Source organism: Solanum lycopersicum, chromosome 9 (genome assembly GCF_036512215.1).
Source record: "Solanum lycopersicum chromosome 9, SLM_r2.1".
In the NCBI taxonomy this organism is placed as follows: domain Eukaryota; kingdom Viridiplantae; phylum Streptophyta; class Magnoliopsida; order Solanales; family Solanaceae; genus Solanum; species Solanum lycopersicum.
Genome location: NC_090808.1, coordinates 9,332,945 through 9,353,700, shown reverse-complemented (window position 1 = coordinate 9,353,700; position 20,756 = coordinate 9,332,945). Strand labels below are relative to the sequence as shown.

General features: G+C 34.3%; 1 long non-coding RNA gene across 1 annotated transcript; it reads right to left on the bottom strand.

The window, feature by feature from the left end:
* Positions 1–10,128: 10,128 nt before the first annotated feature.
* On the bottom strand, positions 10,129–12,508 carry LOC104649031 (uncharacterized). The gene is made up of 2 exons (XR_743005.4): positions 12,070–12,508; positions 10,129–10,665 (listed from the first exon to the last, which is right to left on the bottom strand). It is a non-coding gene; the product is annotated as an uncharacterized lncRNA (long non-coding RNA).
* Positions 12,509–20,756: the final 8,248 nt, after the last annotated feature.

The following is a 20,756-nucleotide window of genomic DNA, read 5'->3' as shown; positions in this document are numbered from 1 at the left end:
AAACTGGGGAAAAACGTCGATTTGGCCGCATTCATGGCACCCCGCGCCAACCTCAAGAGACTATGGTTCATTTTGGGCGCAATGCCCCAGCCTTCCTAGCGCCATGGGGGCGCGACGCACCTGGCCCTGCCCAGTTGCGTCTGATAAGTTTTCAACTCGTTTTCTGATCTCAAATCTTCTAAACACCTTGAGTTTTATTCCCAAACCCTTGGGATCATCAATACCTAGCAGATCTAACTCGAAAAACAATTTGAAAATTATGAATCAACATCAATGGGCATTCAAACAACTCAACCAAATGGGGATTCAACAAGATTCATCATGAACTTCACATACTAACATGTAATAACTCAAAATCACAGAATTGAAATAAGTTGGTGTGTAGGTGAACTAACCCAACACGAAAAGATCTCACATCCCTTGTTAAAGATCACCCCTGACGAATTTCACTAGAAATTTCTTGGCGTTCTTGGTGAATTCTTGTTCTTTCTCCCTTTCATTCTTCTATTCTCTCTTCTCCAAACCCTAAGCTAACAGTTAAACTTTCCATTCTGACTAAAACTTGTTTTTACCCCCAAATAAATCCCTAAAATAAAATAGGAAATAAATTGGTGAAAAGACTAGTTTGCCCTTCCTTAAGTCCAAATTGGAGCTTTCCTCAGTCCAATAATCCAACTTTCGATGGTCATATCTCCCTCATACCGTATCGAAAATGCGCAAACTCGGCGGCCTTGGAAATATCTTTCCAAGGGATTTTCAACCATATCAAGAACTACCTCTACTTAATCCTCATGTAGAAGTGATGACTATTTGAAAATGATCAAAACTCATTTTCTTAAATTTTTTTCCAAATTTTCCTTTTTTTTCTTTCAAAAGTGATTATTTTTAGTTTCTTAGCTATTTCGAGTTACGAGATGTTACATATATGCACCCCAAAATTTATATGGTAAGGGCATCAATGTCCTAAAAATATAATAGAAGATATTTAGATATCATGTATGATAATTCTGGGGTAAATTTGTTTTTTTTTTCAAAAAGTTAATATTGCTAGTTGAAAAAGCTTCACAACTACTCTTTGTAGTTGTCGTCCACGTTAGTATTTTTGCTTTCTTTCTTTTCTTTTAAATAATTAGGGAAAATAAAATTATGCTTCAATAAAAAAAATGGATAAATTACTTATATACACAACATTGCTTATTTTATTCTCCATTTTAATTTCCCTACTTTTTAAAAATATTTCATAAATCCCTTGTTACTCTCAATTCTTAAAAAAATTTCAATATATAAGATCAATCAGTCAAAATCCACGTTTACTACTCCCCTTTTCACTCCTCTTTACTCTCCTAAATTCACTCCACATTCTCAGCAATTATGATTTTTAAATTAATTAAATTTTTTCAAAAGGATTCTCTCTCTCTCTCTCTCAAGTCAGTCAATTTCAAACTTGTGAATAGGTATGGTTTTGTCTTCTTCATTGTTGTTTTCTTCTATTTCTTTTTCTTGGTTTTCTTCTAATACATATTGGCTAGGCCCCTTTTAGTATTGGGGTTACTCAACTAAATTCTTCTAATAGTAATATGAGATATTGGGGTTCATCTCGTCCTGCTCCAAATGTTACTTCTGGTAGACTTGTTATGAAAATGTATTGACAAAGTTTTTGTTGTGCAATGGACTACCACAAATGCAACAACAATCTGATACATTATCGATATATTGAAAAGGAGAAGGAGAAACGGAAGCAGATCTGATCGTTGTTTTCTTTTCAATTTTTTCTTATTCATCTTTTTAATATATGTGTGGATTCAGATTTTTAATGTATTTAATTATTTTTATTTTCTTAAATTAATATATAATGCTTTATTTTCAACATTATGATACATTACAATCTAATCATGCTAAATATATCACATTCAAATTGTACAATCTATCATGCATCAATTGTTGTTATGCATCTGTAGCGTTTCGTTTTTGCTCAGACTTATTTAAATTAGAAGACTATGTGCATGTACACATTACTCAATAAATATACTTGATACATAAATTCTATTATTTTATAAACAAAGAATCATGTATCAAATTAATTGATAAAATGTAATTTAGGATCTTATTATGAGATTTATGCAAATTATACTAATTTCATTCATTATTTGAGAAGTTGTTGTAATTTTTGAATTTATTGATACAAAAGTAATGTTCAATAGCAGTGGACATTTTTGTATCATGTGTGGAGTTGTTATAACTATGTGAAGTAATTGATACAAAAATAATGTTCATTGTTATATCATTCAAAATCTGCATTATTAGAGTGTGTATCAAATACACAAACTTTACTAAAATATATCAAATACACACATAAGATATATGAAAAAATTACTAATTTAACTGTAATTCATTATTCGTATAATGTTTAAGTGATGGAGAGTTTTGTATCATGTTCAATTAGTGAGCATTTAATATCAAATATAAATATATGTCAGATTTTATAGATCATCAATTTGTATTGAGCATTAGTTACTCTTTTTATCATTATGAATCAACGACACATTAAGGTACTTTGTAGTTACAATTATGTATCATATAATTAACTTGGCATGTTTCTCATACTTTTTATAATTACTTTTGTGAGTTCCTTAGACGAAATCAGCATCCCATCAAATGATTTCCGAGTTGATTATCTTCACACAAGATATGAAGCATTATTAGGGAGATACAATACTGAAAAGGCTAAGTCAAAGCGATAAAAATGATCCTCTAAAGCTCAAGGGTCGCTTTACTCCACCGCAACAAGATGATTTGGTTAATATTGAATAGTGATCACGTATCAATGAATAGACACCCTTTGCTTATTTTTTTTTTGTTTAAGACAATCATACTTAAGTTTTAGAGTGTTACTCTAAAATTGTTTCATATTATGTTTGAATTTGAATATAATTGTTTTAATTATATCATGTAAATTTTTATATTTTGTATTTTAATTATAGTGATCTTGAGAGTTGTCATAATGACGAGCATCATATTCATAACACTTTTGATTCAAATGTCATTATAAAGAACTCATTAGTTATAACATAATGTATATGATACGATAGATATAAGTCAGAACAATGTATGTATTGCAAACACTTATGTATCATATAAACTAAACTCTTTATCAGAATGTGATATGTATCATATACACTAAACTCTTTATCAGAATGTGATACATTCAAATTTGATTTTTTTAAAATACAACATGTCACAAATTATTTATCAGATACATCATTGACATATTGAGATGAAAAAAGGTGATGTATCATTCACATTTTCTTAATTACTACAATTGCTTTGTATATTTTGATTGATATATATTTACATTGTCTATCAAATACACAATATTAACCTGATACATTTTATACAAAACAGTAATTTACATATGTTAGTTATATAAATGTATCCGACACAACTCCTTGTTAATCCCTTTAGTGCATACATCATAATATATAATCTAATACAAAATAATAATCACACCATAACTCACGAAATTACTATACACACTCTTAGTTTACTATTAATGTATCATAACTTACATATTCATATCAAGAGTTTCAGTATTTCTTCTAAACCTTTGACACACAATTTTTCCAGATAATGTATCAGATTTCCAAGCGAGCTATCCAACCCTATGTTTCTTTACTTCGACGTACGAACTTATTACTCACACATCATTCCTAGTAATTAATGGAGAAGAATTACTTTATATCATGTATCAGATTTCAAATTTTTTTCTTAATGCATCAATATCGCAATAGCTGAAATAAGTTGATGAATGAAATATTTTCACCAACGACGATCTCTTCACTTTTGTATCATTCATAACTGACCTCGTAAATCCAATTTTTTTAATGCCTCAACAAAATCAAAATATTCATTATGAATATTTTATTTCGCAAAATAAAAATATTTTTTAATAAATTTAGGACTGATTATAAGAGTCGCCACTTAATTTTATAGAAAAATTAAGAAAAATCGTTCTTCCAATTGACTAAAACAGGAAATCATTTGAAAGAGTTCAAAAGGGGTACGAGAATTCTTGTTTATATTTTAGGAAGTTTTTTACGATACCTAAAATATTCGATAAATCGCGATTATCCGGCGACTAACTTTATTTGGATTGAAAATATTTAGAAATTGTTACAAGTGGAATAATAGCCTATCTTCTAAGTGAATTATTAGACTTGCAAATTTACTTAGTTAAATTCATTAGTCATGCTTGATTTAGTTAAATCGTTAAAACAAAATAGCGTCTTGCGCGGGATTCGTGTTTTTTAACCCTAAGACTAACGACAAATAATAACAAAAAAACATAACCGATAAAGTAAAAGAGAGAGAGATAGAGGGAGAGTTGGGTCCAAGTCCAATTTATGTTCACCTGGATCGGTATTTGGACTCATTTTGTTTTTGGGCCTTAAGCCCAATCTATTTGGTACCTGTCCTAATTCTAGCAAAAATAATAAATACAAAATGACAAGGGCTTATGCCCCATAATAACAAAATACAATATTTAAAAAATATAAATTTGGGCTCTCTAGCTCAATCTCTTGAATTTTCTCGACCTGTACGTCGCTTTCTTTTAACTTGGGATCTGTACGTTGATTTTACAAGTTGATCGACTCGGTGAAAGAAATAAGTTGGGAGGCCTCCATGGCCCAAGAAAAATGCGAGGGAGAAGTCCACAGGACAACAGATTTTTACATGCAACTAAAATAACGAAATAAAATTAGCACTCAATAATATTCCGAAACCGTATTAGCGATCCCAAAATAATAAATGTTGGCATGGATTTATAACTTAACACCTTAAGCTAAAGAGGAAAAATTAATAGATCGAATAATATTTGGCAAACAAAATGGGTTCCATGAATCGGAGAAGATAATTTGGTTAGGCCCAAAATATATTCGATCAACCAACATGTTCTGTAAACTTCATTAGTTGCAGTCAACTAAGCCACAAAATCATTCTCTCATCTCTGTAGACTAGTGCAGAAACCAAATAACATGAGACTCAAACCACTCGCAAATGGTCGTTAAACTAAAGATAAATCAACATGCTGCAGATACACCTATGTATCATAACTTAACAGGCTAACGCAACTTGTAGGTACGCATAACAAACAATTCCTAAATGTTATCATAGAATCAGATTATAGAAGTTCCAACTAAATGCTTAGACCCATGCACGTTTTAGCACTGTAACAAGAAGGAAAAACCAAAAAAGTGAACATAAATTGGTACTAAGACAAGATCAGTGAAGAGAAATATCAATCCAAGATAAATCGATGGAACTAAAATCATAGCTATTTCTTGAGCATTAAGGAGTTCAAATTATCCGAAGATCTCATACCCAACTGAGCAATATGGCCTAAAACAATACAGACAGATGCTGCCAAAATTATTTTTTCATTATTATTATTTTTAAATATAACCAAAGAAAGAACAACCGAAGCTAAAACATTATCCTTTGGCAGCAGAACAACTAAAAAGGGAAATCGAAGCCTTTAGGCGTATATGAGAGCAAATCTCAAGAATACGCCTAAGGACAGCGAGTTATCCATCTAGACACTTTAAACTCAACAAGAGACATGAAAAACACTGGAAAGTTTTGATAACTTTTACTTTTTTAACACGAGGGAAAATATTTAAAGGAAGAGCCGTTTGGATGGATTTAAAAAAGCAACTTTTAGAAAGTACTTTTGAAAGTGTTGAAATTTTATTTTTAGAATAAGTAATTATGTGTTTAGATAAAATTGTTTCATAAACACCTGAAATACCCTTATAACTATTAACATGATAAAAAGTTGATTAATTTAATGTTTTTATACTTACAAAAATTAAAACAAAATTAATTTATATTTTACACCCATAAGTAATAATATTTCATATAATTCACATATTTCTTTAAATCATCACAAATTTTTATAATAATAATAACAATAATAATAATAATAATGTTAAAAAAATGAAATAAAAATCATAACATATGTGTCATGTCAAGGGATCTTAAACTTAAACCTATGTAAATAACGACTTATCATGAAGGCTGTAAACATGAAAAGGCAGATTCTATTGAGATAAACAGAGTAGCTGGAGCATATCATTTCTCCATTGATGAACACAGAAAAACTGAGATGAGAAAATAAGAGAAGAAGACTCTGTGATTTGGAAAATGAAAATTGTATTACTTCATGTTGATCACACCTTATTTATACAGCAATGTAGGAAGATTCTAGATTCTAATCTAACTAATCTTGATGCACAGAAAACAAAGCCTAACTAACTAACACACTAATTCACAATTCAAGTGAAGGATTAACTAATTAATTGAACAACTAATCTGCCAGTCAATCTAATGGAGGTGGGAAACTCACAAATCTGAGTTCTCGAAAGCGACTGAATCAGCCACCCAGATGAGACTCTATCAGAACAGATCAGGCTATTTATCAATCGATTTGAAAATAGCACGCTCATCTCGCTTTTCGTTCATTTTCGCCACGAAAACATAGCCGCCATAATAAGAAGCAGGCGAAGCAGCTATAAGTACTCGCTTCACGCCCTTGAATTATTATTCACGAATGAATTGGGAAGAAATAAAAAAAAGAGGTCTTTATTGAAGAGGCTTTGCACCTGAAATAGGACTAATGCAGATCCAGAAGCATGGTCTGGGCTTTCGAAAAGATAAACAACTTGTGCAAAAAATTAGAAAGTTTGGTGCTTGGCAAGGCCTTGGTCAGAACATCCGCTAATTGATGCCTAGTTGGAATGTGATGAACGGCAACTAGACCTTCTTGTAGCTTGTTTCTAACAAAATGGCAATCAACTTCAATGTGCTTTGTTCTCTCATGAAAGATGGGATTCTTGGCAATGTGAACAGCGGCTTGACTATCACAAAACCCACGTATGGGCAAAAAACATGTTAAGTTCAGTTCTGTCAACAACCTCTCCAGCCACACTATCTCCCCTACCACTTTTCTAATGGCTCTGCATTCTGCCTCACCTGAAGATAAAGATATGGTTGTTTCCAGCCCACTCTGAGTCACAATATGCAGTTATTGAACAGTCTGCATTTTTGGACAAATATATACCTAAAGAGGGATCATTCTTGAGGTATCTTAAGACATGATATGCAGCTTTGAGATGTGGTTCTATGGGATTTCGAAGAAATTGACTAAAATGTTGAACACTAAAAGCTATATCCATCCTTGTGTTAGTCAAAAAATTTAGTTTGCCTACCAACTTCCTGTAGTGTGTAGGATCTATCGATAATAGGCCTTCACTTCTTTGAGTTTGACTGCGGATTCAAGAGGTGATATCACTGGTGTATAGCCTGAACAATCAAATTCCTTCAGTAAATCTAGTGTGAACTTTCTCTGAAAAATTATGACTCCAGAATCTTGATACAATATCTCCAAACCAAGAAAATATTGAAGTCTTCCCAAGTTCTTGATCTTGAACTTATCATGGAGGTAACCCATTAGAGAAGTAATTTCTTCAGCATCAGTGCATGTCATGATGATATCATCAACATAAACGGCAACAAACACTGACAAACTTCCATTTTTTCTATAGAATAGAGAGTAGTCACTCTCCAAATGAGAATAACCTCTTGAACACAAAACTTGTGCCAGCTTGTCATATCATTGCCTGCTTGCCTGTTTCAGTCCATATAAAGACTTTTTAAGTCTGCAAACCAGTTTTGTGTCACCTATCATGAGACCTGGAGGTGTGTCCATATATACTTCTCCATGCAAGTCTCCATGGAGAAATGCATTATTCACATCTAATTGATATAAGTTCCATCCTTTCTTAATAGCCATGCTTATTAAAATTCTGATTGTAGTCATCTTAACTACTGGAGAGAAAGTCTCATTATAGTCAATGCCAGCCTGTTGAGTATAGTGTTTCACAACAAGTCTAGCTTTCAGCCTCTTTACTGTACCATCAGCCTTGTATTTGACCTTGTAAACCCACCAGCATCCAATTGCCTTCTTCCCTATGGGTATTCTAACCAGATCTCAAGTTTCATTAGCATACAACACTTCAAATTTTGATGTCATTGGTGCTTGCCAAGCAGGATCAAGTGATGCTTTCTCATATGAACTTGGCTCAGTGTCATGAAGAAAACCTTTAACCATTTGTTGATTATCTTGGATGACTTGTGAGGGATAAATGGGAAGTAGGAAATGCAATGTGAGAATATTTAGTTGATGATTGGTGTTGTAAGGAAGGCAACTTGTAAGTGTATTCTTTCAGGTAATTGGAATGTTGTGTGTTCTACTGGATCTCCTGAGATTTAAAGATTGAACTGGAGGTTGAGTAGTGGTGTTTGATGGAGAACAACTATTGGAAATTTGGTTATGTGTTTGTGGTGGGTCAGGGGCCAATGAATTGTGAGTGTCTGATATTATTGAGGGTGTATGTGGAGGTAATTGTGCAGGCAATTGTACAGACAAGTTAGTTTTAGTGACATCAAAGGTGGTATCATCATCCAACACAGACACTTTGTTAAAGATGTTAGTAGTAGATTTCAACATGTTTGGATATGTAAATTTCCCATATTGCGCTAAAACTAGAATCAGACTCAGACAAAGCAAAAGGAAAAATATTTTCTTGGAATGTCACATCTCTGGAAACATGTATCTTCTTTGTGCTCAAGTCTAGGACTTTATACCTTTTTGTGTTACAAGGGTATCCCACAAATATATGAGGTGTGGATCTTGGATCAAGCTCATTTTTATAGGTCCTTAATGTAGAAAAACATAAACATCCAAAAGACCTAAGATGAGAATAACTGGGACATATGTGATGCAGTTTTCCAAAAGGTGTCTTGTTGTCCAGTACTGAATTAGGAAGCCTGTTAATCAAGTAAGTGACAGTTAAAATGCATTCTCCCCAATATGTGGTGGGGAGTTTGGACTGATATAAGAGTGCCCTAGCAACTTCTAAGAGATGTTTGTGTTTTCTTTCCACAACACCATTTTGTTGTGAAGTATAAGGGTAAATTCTTTGATGTATTATTCCTTTGATTTGAAGGTATATATTGGTTTCATTATTGATAAATTCAGCACCATTGTCTGTTCTTATTGACTTGACAGTGTTCTTAAACTGGTTTTCAACAAGAGATATGAAAGACTTTATTGTTTGAAGGGTATTACTTTTGCTACTGAGAAGATGAGTCCATATTGATCTACTAAAGTCATCAACTATGGTCAAGAAGTACTTATAATTGTTGTGAGTTGGGACATGATAAGGTCCCCGTAGGTACATGTGAAGAAGGTCAAAAGAACTAGTGGTGGAAACAGTGGATTTGGTTGGAAAAGGTAGTTTAGCTTGTCTAGCCATGGGGCAATATAATGCATGTGAAAGGTTGCTTAGGTGAGAAATCAATGGAAATGCTAGAAATACCCTTCATTTTTACAAAAGGAATGTGTTCTATTGTGCCACAAGTGGTTGTTTTATGAAAATATATATTGAATGAAAAAAATGACTAAATTTCGAAAAATAAATTATTCTTATGATTTAAGAGAAATCTATTTTTCGAATTAACAAAGCCATCACTTGATTTTTTAGTAAAAATCAAGAAAACTTAAAGTTATTTTTTAAAAGATTTAAAACAGATAAAAATTAATTGAAAATAATTCGAAGTTCAAATGTACATTACGAGAAAGTGTTAGGCCCTCGAAACGCCCGCTACTTGCGGTTGACCGACGATTTGACTAAAATATATTTGACAAATTCTTTTTTTAAATAAATAATTAAGTTGATCTAACATAAAAAATAATAATTTATAATATTTGGTTAATTTTGAGAAAAATAATTAAATAAATGACATATTAGTTTCATTTTATATATTTTTAGAGAAAGAGATCAAAAAAAAATGAAACATTTGACTTGAAATACAAGAGATAAGAATTTTAACAAACTAGATTAATTTGGATTTATTTAATTCATTATAATTTGGAACTAATTTAGTCGAAAACCCAAGGAATCATTTTAAACTAATTAGAAAAGAAGAAGCGAGGGTTGGACCAAGATATTTGAACAAGAATTGAAAAAAAAAAGAATTTATACACTAACATAAAGAATATGGTTCATCTTTTTGGGAATTTAATTAAGTTATCCTTAAAATTAATTAGTAAATAAAGTGATAGACAAATTAATAAATTCAAATAAAAAAAGAGTGAGAGAGGAAGGTTTGGGCCTTCTGGGCCTATTGCTGCGCAGAAACATTGGGCCAAAGCTGCTGATTTTGGACTTCAAAATCAATTCTGTTTGTATACAAACGTTGTATATCAGTGTATAAAATTCATATATTAGCCCCATTTCCTGTATCTTGGGCTGTATACCGAATTTATGCTGCCCCAGATCAAATTTCCAGCACCTGTATAATTTTTGGAACTGTACATCACATATTTCAACTGTATATCAGTGTATACAACAGTATATTAGCCCTTTCTTAGGCTTTTGGAGACCTGCAAATTATTTTCCAGCAACATATTTGCTGCTTTTCGACCTGTACACCAGTTTAGAGGGGGCTGGACGCCTCGTATATGGTAGTGTGAGCCTTTACGGCTCAACGAGAGGATGCGAATAGATGAAGTGAGGTCCGTAAGGACCCGAAAGGAATTTTTTACTTGCAATAAAATAGAAATGGGTTAGCATATGAAATGATATAATAAACAAGATACATATCCTGAACGAAAACAGATTTTACTAAAAGAAAGCTACTTCAAGGGGTTCAAATTGAAACGACACATGTGACTCTAAAGAAAAAGCAAATGAATCAAACTAAAGCTTACAAAGTTGATATCCAAATGTGACACTTAGAGATAGTAACATATATTTCATGTATATTCAACTATGAGCACATTATGTTTATGGAAGTACATAACCATTCATCAACAATTAGACTCAAAAAAAATGTAAAGGGAGCATGCTGCACATTTACCAAATAAACAACTCGTGCACAATTGAAACAATTCATTTTGATAAAATAAATATGATATGGATGCAATAGTTGGATTATTAAGTTGACAGTAATCCAACTAAATAAGACTAGGGCATCTTTGCTTAGACAAATATAATAACAAAGAAGCCAATGCTAATTAAGAAAAGAAACAGACCATTATAATTGATGCCATTAAAATGCAATATGAGACATGACAAACAGAGTAAAAAGAGAGGAATATGTATAGCACAAAGTTATGCTTGTTGAACAAGAGCAAAACAGTGGATAAAATTGTTAAAATATGCTACTTTTTTTTATGAAACTTTAGGCATGAATCAGAGAGGGAGTTCAACATATTTTTCCAACTTCACATGAAGAGAAGGGATAGGGTGCAAGCAACAAAACATTTTCCATTTTTCATACACTAAGGCATGTCTTTAAGGATAAACAAACATACATTAAAACCTCAAACTTTAAGACTATAATCTTGTGGAATGATTTAGTCAACGGAAGCCATTGTAAAAGAACACAACTCATGCTTTGTAAATACACACGAGAACAGGTCAATCACGAAAACTGGAAAAGAAACTAATTAGCAGATATAAAACAAGCATAGACATGCTAAGAAGGAAAAAATATCACATACTTAGAGAAAAATGTATGGCAACAACGTCGTGGGATCTGAAAATGGGGAGGTAGACAAGCAGTTGTATCAAACAAACAATCAATAACACAACATATAACCTCCACATCATTCAGTCTTCAAGCTTTCACCTCATTTCTTAAGAAAAAAAACCAGTATTAACGATAGCAAAAATGAACAAAACTTTGAGGCTTAAAGCCAGCAAAACAGGAGAAGAGATTCGAAACAGAGAGTCCACACCATTGAGCACAGATTCACGAAAGTTTTTAACTCGATATTGAAACTAACATGATAAGACGACTAAGAACAAACGCGCCATATTATAAACTACACAACAATTAATAGCCAACAAACAAGAAATAAAAGCTTTTCAAACATTAAAAAAGAATCTCAGAATAGAAGAAAAGATGGAGAGAACATTATGAAGGAGAAGAAGATGACGATACCTTTTTCCGGGCAGCAAATTGGAACCAAGAGCTGGCGACAACTTCACCACAAATCTTCAATGAACGCCCTGAGAGAAAAATCCCAAGCTAACCTTCCAAGTATTATCGATTGAAGCTTATTTCTACGTATTTCGATCGATTGATGAACACAGTATATGATTAGTATGTTTTCTTTTTCATTTTTTTTCTTGCTTCCTCTTTCCAGCCCCCCCACCCCCCCACCCCTAATGAAGATCAGAGTCGGTTTAAATAGATGGAAATTAGGGCTGATTTAGGTGGAAAAACGGGTGAGGATGGGGTCCAATTCAAGATTTGAAATTCAAAATCTCTTCAGAGGAACAGGTAGAAAGTTGTCCATAGTACTAATTCCCAACGGAATTGAAAGGAGAGTCATCCGATATCGACTCTAGGACGAGAGAGACGCTGAGATTTTGCCACCTCGCCTTGCTCTCTGCACAAGTACGCTGCCTTCCTCTGAAAATCGCACAACCAGACTGAGAAAGGGAAGAAGACGTGTCACGCGCGATCGAATTCTGGGTTTGGGTCGTCGTTCTCTCACGCGTTGGGGAACTGTTCTGTGTAATCGCTGGAATTGGGTTGGGTTGGAGGGCGAATTGGGCTGGGAGGGAATATGATTGAACCTGGGATGGGTCACATTTGGGGGGAAAAACACGAGACAAGGAGTTGTTTTGGGCTTTGATGTTTATGAAAAATGTGAGCGGAAGACCCAAAATTGGTCTATTGAATGGTTTAAAGTATTTAATTAATAAGAAGAATTCACGTAAATTAATTTAGCAAGCTTCTTAAATTTATCAAAATAAATTAATTAACTTAGATATAAATGAATATCTCAAAATATAAGTACAACTTAGACTAAACTAATTTAATTTAGATAAAACACCTACTAAAAATTAAAAATCCTTTCGAGATGATTTCGAACATTTATAAAATAAACTAATTATGTACAAATTATGAAACATATAGGTTACCTAAAATTATAAGAAAAAGTGACAAGAATTTTCAATGTATCGTGCAAACTTTGTATCATATCTTTCTTTTTATTTTGATTTTCTTCAAAGTTTATAAAACTAATTATTTTAGATCGTTTGAAATTAAAGGATCTCAAAAATTAATTCATATGGTGGAGGTCCAAAATTTGGTGTTAACAACTGTCTGTCATTTTACTTGGATTGATGCAAAAAATTTGAGGAAAATGAAGTTGACCAACTAATTTTGGCCGACCACACTTTCATCTTTACGTAAAGGCCTTGGAATGGACCTTAGGATTATGGTCGAACCCTGAAATAGATTTCCTACATATCTCACGCAATATGAGAATTCAAGCCATTTGTAGTTCGGTGCACTTGATTTAACGCACGATTTTAAAATAAATTTAAAGTCATCTCAATACTGGATTATGAAGGTACTAAGACGCTCGAGAATAAGATTTAAGAGCGAATGTTGGATACAAACAAGCTTTCAACATCGAGATCGCCTACATATCCTCAAACCTTAGGAATCAGACTGCTTGTATTTCGACTCGATCGTTTGAAAAGAAAATCTATTATGCTAGACGACCTTTAGTTTTGGATAAGTGGCAAATTAAATGGGTATGAAAAGGGGGATTGTAGCCTCTTAGCTATGAATGTGGTGCATTTCACACCCATAATTAAGAACTTACACGGACATAATTTTCAAAGCTCTTGGTGCATTGTCACTCAGATTGAAAACTTGCTTCCGGTAGGCACCAAAATTACCGGATGCGAGACCAAAACTGACAAAAGCCAAAGAAAACCCCACATTCCTTTATAATAGGGGTATGGTATGATTGTGGTGGAAGTCGATCCTTTGCTCGCGTCCTGAGAGTTTGATACTCCTCTTTGGACTATGTCCCAATTTGCTGCTAAGAAAAAGTTCCATGTTGTGCTACATCCTTTTTGATGTCGGCCGCACTTGTGGTTTGTTTTTGAGAATTCATTCTTTCGAATGCTTTCGAAAAAGACTGAGATAAAACTCGTCAGCTTAGAAATACAATTCAAATGGGGAATAGTGTCTTTTACCGTGTTGACATTTAGTTGTTCTCCTTCTTCATTCTACGTCACCTTGATCGGTTTGACGTAAAGTAAATAAAGCTTATGTCTTATGTTTGCAATGTAACCTTCAATGTACTCTTTATTTGATTTTCAAAATACGTAAATGTTGATACAGCGTGTTGATATTTCTCTTGATGTCAATGTACTCTTCATCTGATGTCAACATGAATGAAAGTTGATGCAGTGCTGATATTTCTCTTGGTGTCGTGTTCGATGCTCTTTTTGATGTTTACTTTTATCATAAATAAAAAAATGCAGTTGATGCTGACGGGTGAATAATTCTTTTTAGATGCACGATTTCTACTCTGGTAGCGCATGATTTCTTGCGGGGTATGAATATCTTTCCGCGATGTGAAAATTTCTGAGAGGCTTGAAATCTTCTCGTGATGCATAACTTTCTGTGAGGTACGAAATCTTCTTGCGATGCATAAATTTTTACGAGAGATGAAATCTTCTCGCGATGCATAATTTTTTGCGGGGTATGAATATCTTTCCGCGATTTATGAATTTCTGCGAGGTATGAAATCTTCTCGCAATGCATAAATTTCTGCGAGGCATGGAATATTCTCGCGATGCATAAATTTTTGCGAGGTATGAAATTTTCTCGTGATGCATAAATTTCTGCGAGGGATGAATATCTTCCCGTAATGCATAAATTTCTGCGAAGTATGAAATTTTCTTGCAATGCATAAATTTCTGTGGGGCATGGAATCTTCTCACGATGCATAACTTTCTGCGAGGTATGAAATCATCTCGCGATGCATAAGTTTCTGCGAGGGATGAAATCTTCTCGCGATGTATAACTTTCTTGCGGGGTATGAATATTTTTCTGCAATTCATAAATTTCTGCGATGTATGAATATCTTTCCGCGATGCATAAATTCCGCAAGGTATAAAGTCTTCTTGCAATGCATAAATTTCGCAAGGTATGAAATCTTCTTGCGATGCATAAATTTCTGTGAGGCATGAAATCTTCTCGTGATGTATAACTTTCTTGCGGGGTATGGAATCTTCTCGTGATGCATAACTTTCTGCAAGGTATGAAATCTTCTCGCGATGCATAAATTTCTGCGAGGGATGAAATCTTCTCGCAATGTATAACTTTCTGCGGGGTGTGAATATTTTCCCGCGATGCATAAATCTGCAAGGCATAAAATCTTTTGGCGATGCATAACTTTCTAGGAGGTATGAATATCTTTTCGTGATGCATAAATTTCGCAAGGTATGAAATCTTCTTGCGATGCATAAATTTCGCAAGATATTTAATCTTCTTGCGATGCATTAATTTTTGCGTGACATGAAATCTTCTCGCGATGTATAAATTTCTTGCGGGGTATGAATATTTTCCCGCGATGCATAAATTCTGCGAGGCATGAAATCTTCTCGTGATGCATAAATTTCTGCGGGGTATGAATATCTTCCCGCGATGCATAAATATAAACTCTTGATGTCATCTTTGGTACCAAATGAAGATAGCGTTGTGATCTTCTGGTTGCCTTCTGGATAATCATATTGCCTCAATTGACAATAACGGTAAAATGACCTTCCAGATAGTGTATCGTCTTGATTGACAAATAAAATAAATTAACCATTTGTACAATGTATCGTCTTGATCGACAATAAAATAAATGACCCCACCGGGTAATGTATAATATTAAATCTGACATTATGATGCAGACGACGTCCTTTACGGAAATCGTAAAATCTCTTTTGAGATTTACGCTTGATTCACCTTCGAACCTAGCTAAACGTTCCTTATAAACTTCATGTTGTTGAAAATTGACTGAAATAAAAAATTTATATTCCCAAGTCTCCGACAAGTGATATAAAATGATTCCTGCATCTAGGAAAATTGTTTATTTTGAGAGAGTTTTCTCCTCCCTTGACTTCTCCATATTCATCGATTGGAGGAATTTGTTTATATCAAAGCAAAGCTATAAACCTGCGTCCACAAAAAAATTATTAGTTTTAAGACAGACTGATCTGTTTCTATTCTTCAGTTGTCTGCTCCCTGTCCATCTATCTCCGGTTGATCTTCCTGATCTCCCAACTCTTGATAGATAAGACAATATATTTTATGCCAAAACAAATGAAACATAAAAGAAAAATCTTTAAGAAAATAAATTTTTGAGAAGTAGTATTTTGAAAAGGGTCACTGCCAAGTGTAATGTCACATCAGGCTTAGTGAACTTCTTTGAGTCTGATGCTTGGAGGTGTATCTGATTATTCGCTGGGGAGTATTCAACTCGCTCTTGTCGATAAAACCATGTTGAAATTTTGAGGCCATCCTCAAAATTTCTGTCCCAGTTAACTATATTGGCTTATCCTTCAACTGTCGCTGCATAAATCGTGGAATTTTTGAGATCCTCTCAAAAATTTTGTCCCAGTTGCAACTCTCAAAATAACTTCAATCTTGGCTTGTTGAGAAAAATCTTCTTCTTGACAATTTTTGAGTCCCTCTCAAAAATTCTTTCCCAATTTCTATTTTAAAGAGGAATAGAAATCTTACAGGAGATATGACCGAACCCTTGTGTCACCTACATATCTCATTGAGGCAGGAATCAGGTAAAACATAGTTCCCCCTCAAAGGTTAACATAATAAGAAATTTACAAAGAAACCGACCGAGACCGACATAGACCGCCTACGTATCTCGTTCTTGAGAATTCAGGTCAGACATAGTTCATTATAGGAGATAATAATTTATTTTTAACTACAGAATATAAAACGATTACAAACAAACGATGCGATTATAGGCAAAGAAACAAAAACATTAAAAATCTTCAAAAACAGTAGCTCTTGATTGCATCTGAGTTGATTGACAACTTGAGATAAACGTCTATGTTCCATCATGACATGCTCGAACAAATGTGTCGATATATTTCCTAAGCAACAATTGAGTTCTCTTTTCTGATCTTCTCTCAGATGGACCCTGATTCTGACTTCTTTGACATAGTCATCCTTTTTCAGATTTACAATTTTTGTCTATCCCAGATTCTACTTACCTTGAGTCTCAAACTGTTTCAATTTTTGACAAGTCGTTTGATTATCACAACTTCATCGTCATTCTCTTATAACTCATCTTCATCTACCTCATCATGTTCATTCAGCTTGTGACATAACGTGATATTGACAGATTTTAAAAATTATATTTATTTTTGTAATACTGAAACAAAGACAAAGAACGTTAGATAGCAGAGTTAAAACAAGTAAACTGAATTTTCACAATAGGAGAGACTCGAACTATGGCTATGAGCATGAGTCATTTTGCCTTTTTTAAAACATTACGAGGAAAATTAAAACATGATTAGGTAAAGTAACACAAAAGGTGGGTTTCGGGCCTCATTCGAACTATCACCGATTTTGAAAACAACATAAAATTTATCTTTGTCTATCAAGTTGAGCGAGAGATAAAGAGCGGAGTGGAAGTCTAATTAAGAACTCGCTCCATCGGCTTGGCGTCTCGTATGCCTAGTGTCTCGATTATCTTCTTGGGTGCGTCATCACCTTTTTCCCAATGATCCCCAATTCCTTCTCCAAGACCGTCATCTTTGGCACATTTCTCTACCGGTAAGGACTCGCCTAAATGAGGCAAAGAAGTTGGTGGAACATGATTAATCTGCCTTCCGTTCTGACCTTCTCTTGACACAGAAGCAACAACTTGATGGGATGTCATGCTCGTAAAATTGTATTTCTCAATTATGCTTGGAGAAGCTACAACTTTCTCAAGATTGTCCGGACCAAACGGAACTATCTCTTTTACCGTGCACCACTCATCCTCCGTCTTTATCATATTGATACTAGCGCCTCCATAATTCAACTGAGGATTACTGTTGACGTTAGGTACAACAGTCTTGACCATATTCTGGTCAATCAAGTCCTGGATCTTGTGTTTTAAATTGATACAATCTTCAGTATCATGATCAACACTGTTGGAATGATATGCACACATTCGATCAGCTCAGTCTAATTGGGAGTTAGTATCAACAGGCTTTGGCCCAACTAGATGAATAATACCTGCCGCACTCAGTTGCTCAAATAACTTCGTCCGACTTTCCATTGACGGCGTAAAATTCTGAGCAGGTTTCTTCTCGAAGCTGGTACGATGAGGATCATACTGACCTTGCTGAGGGGGAGGCATTTGGCGATAACTTGGGGTGTTTTGACAAGGAGGTTTTTGAGACCTCGGTCAATCATATTAATAGTGAATCCTCCGCGATTTGTTAGTGAATTACCATTGGCATAAAAATGACAGTTTGAAGGGTGAAAATTCTTTGATCAATCAAGTCTTGAATTTTATGCTTCAAATTGAAGCAATACTCAGTGGTATGTCCAGCACCTCCTGAATGGTAAGCACGGTGAAGATTGGGACTGTAAGATCTGGAATTCACATTGACATTTTTTGGGTCAATTGTTTGTATAAGACCATCTGCTTTTAATCTCTCAAAAAGTTGGATTCGACTTTCAATCAAAGGAGTAAAGGCTCGAGAAGGCTTCTTCAAAAATTTCTGACAAGAACGATTATGATCATTTCGTGCAGATTGAGATACTTGGCGGAAACTTGGTGTATTACACTGGGTAGGTGCTGTTGTTTGGAGATTTGAGTATTGTGGAGCTCGGTAGCTATGATGGGACTTAAAGTAATTTGGCAATGCATCTTGGTAACTTGATTGAGCATTTGGGTAATTTGGAAATGGAGCTTTGTAATTCAATTGAGCATTTGGGTAATTTTTAAATGGAGCTTGATAATTGGATTGAGCATTTAGGTAATTTGGAAATGGAGATTGGTAATTTGGATGATTTGATGGTGGAGATTGGTAACTCGGTTGGATTGGGAAAGGATTATACGGAGCTAAAGGGTAGTTTTTGGATGGTAAAGGCTTTCGAACATTAAGACCAGCACGTCTCTTTGATTTTGGGTTCGATTCAAATGAGAGAGAAGAAACATCTTCCTTTTTCCTCCTTAACGGTCTTGAGGATTCATCTTGGGGGGACATTCGGATGATTTTTCCGATCCTAAGACCATCCTCAATAGCTTCACCAATTTTGACTATCTCACTGAACTTTTTTCCTAGAATGAGCAACATCCTATTGTAATACTCCAGCTCTTGAATGCGCACGAAGATTTCAATAATTTCTTTCTCAGTCATGGGAGGCCTAACCCTTGCAGCCTCTCTTCTCCAATGGTAGGCATACTCTCGATAACTTTTAATAGAATTTTGTTTGATTCTCTCCAAAGAGCATCGATCGGGAATGAATTCTACATTGTAATCAAACCTTCCAATGAAGTCTCTAGCCAAATCTTCCAACTCGACCACTTCTCAATTTCTTTAGACATAAACCATCCCAAAGTTTCTCCTTTCAGACTTCGACTAAAGAGTCTCATTAACAAAGCTTCATCTTTCCCAACTCCAATGAGTTGATCACAATAAGCCCTCAAATGAGTCAAAGGATTCTCAACTCCACTAAAAGTATCAAACTTTGGTACTTTAAAACCTTCTAGAAGCTCCAAATATGGATGACGACACAAATCTTCATAATTGAACCCTAAAGTGTCTGGAGTGTGTTGAAATTCCTTCATTGCATTCATGACTTCCTCTCTGATGCCTTGCTGAGCCTTTCCTTTCTTGACCATCCACTCATTTTTCTTCTTCTTATAATGTTATGGTTGAGAATGTGTGGTAAGAGGAGGGTACGATTTAGGTGATATTGGAAGATGAAATGTGGTTTTTATGGTTTGGGTTGAGTGGTAGGTGGGTTTTGGACAACTTGAGTAGGAATTTGATGATTAAGAGGAAAATTCTGGAGAATGTTGGTATTTGGATTTTGAGAAGTAGGTGACTTTTGGTGTGAGTAACTAGCATGGTGTGGGTTAGGGGTGGTTAAGTCTATGGTGGAAGATTTTGGAATTGTAAAGGTGGTTGAATTGTTCGGGATTTATTCAGACGTTGGATATGAAGTAGGAAAATGGAGTGTAGGCCTCTCATTGTCTGGAGTAGGCGTGTCAGCAATGATAGCTAGATTCGTCAAATCTCGGGTCTTATCCATCTCTGCCCTCATTTCTGCAATCTGTTGGAATAGTTGTGCAATCATCTTTTTCTGTTTGGCAATGGTAGTCTCATTCACAGTAATTTATTCAAATTGGTATTCTCAACAGTTTCAACCATTTTCTCTTTTCCTTTTGATAAGCATTGGTCGAAGAAGGAATTTTGGGGTCTTTGGACCTGGTGAAGTATGTATGTTCAGCCATCTTCTCAACACAGATCAGTTTTGAGTACCTTACAAAGAAAAAAACTCAAAGGAAAATGTGTTAGTCTGTATCGATGATAGTTAATACAAAATATCATACACATTACTGTAAATACATAAGAGTTGCTTCATTTGGAGATATATTAGCCCATGTTATAGAAAGATGACTTAATAGACAAAAATTTGTCTATTGATTTTAGGATTAATGAATCAGAAATGTCGACTGAGTCGGGACAAAGTAGATTGAATATTTTATTGTCATACTTCTGTTTTTTGATTGAGATGTAACTCTAATTTATTTGTAAGAGTTGAAAAAGATAAAATTTCTCAGAATGGGGGTCGAACCT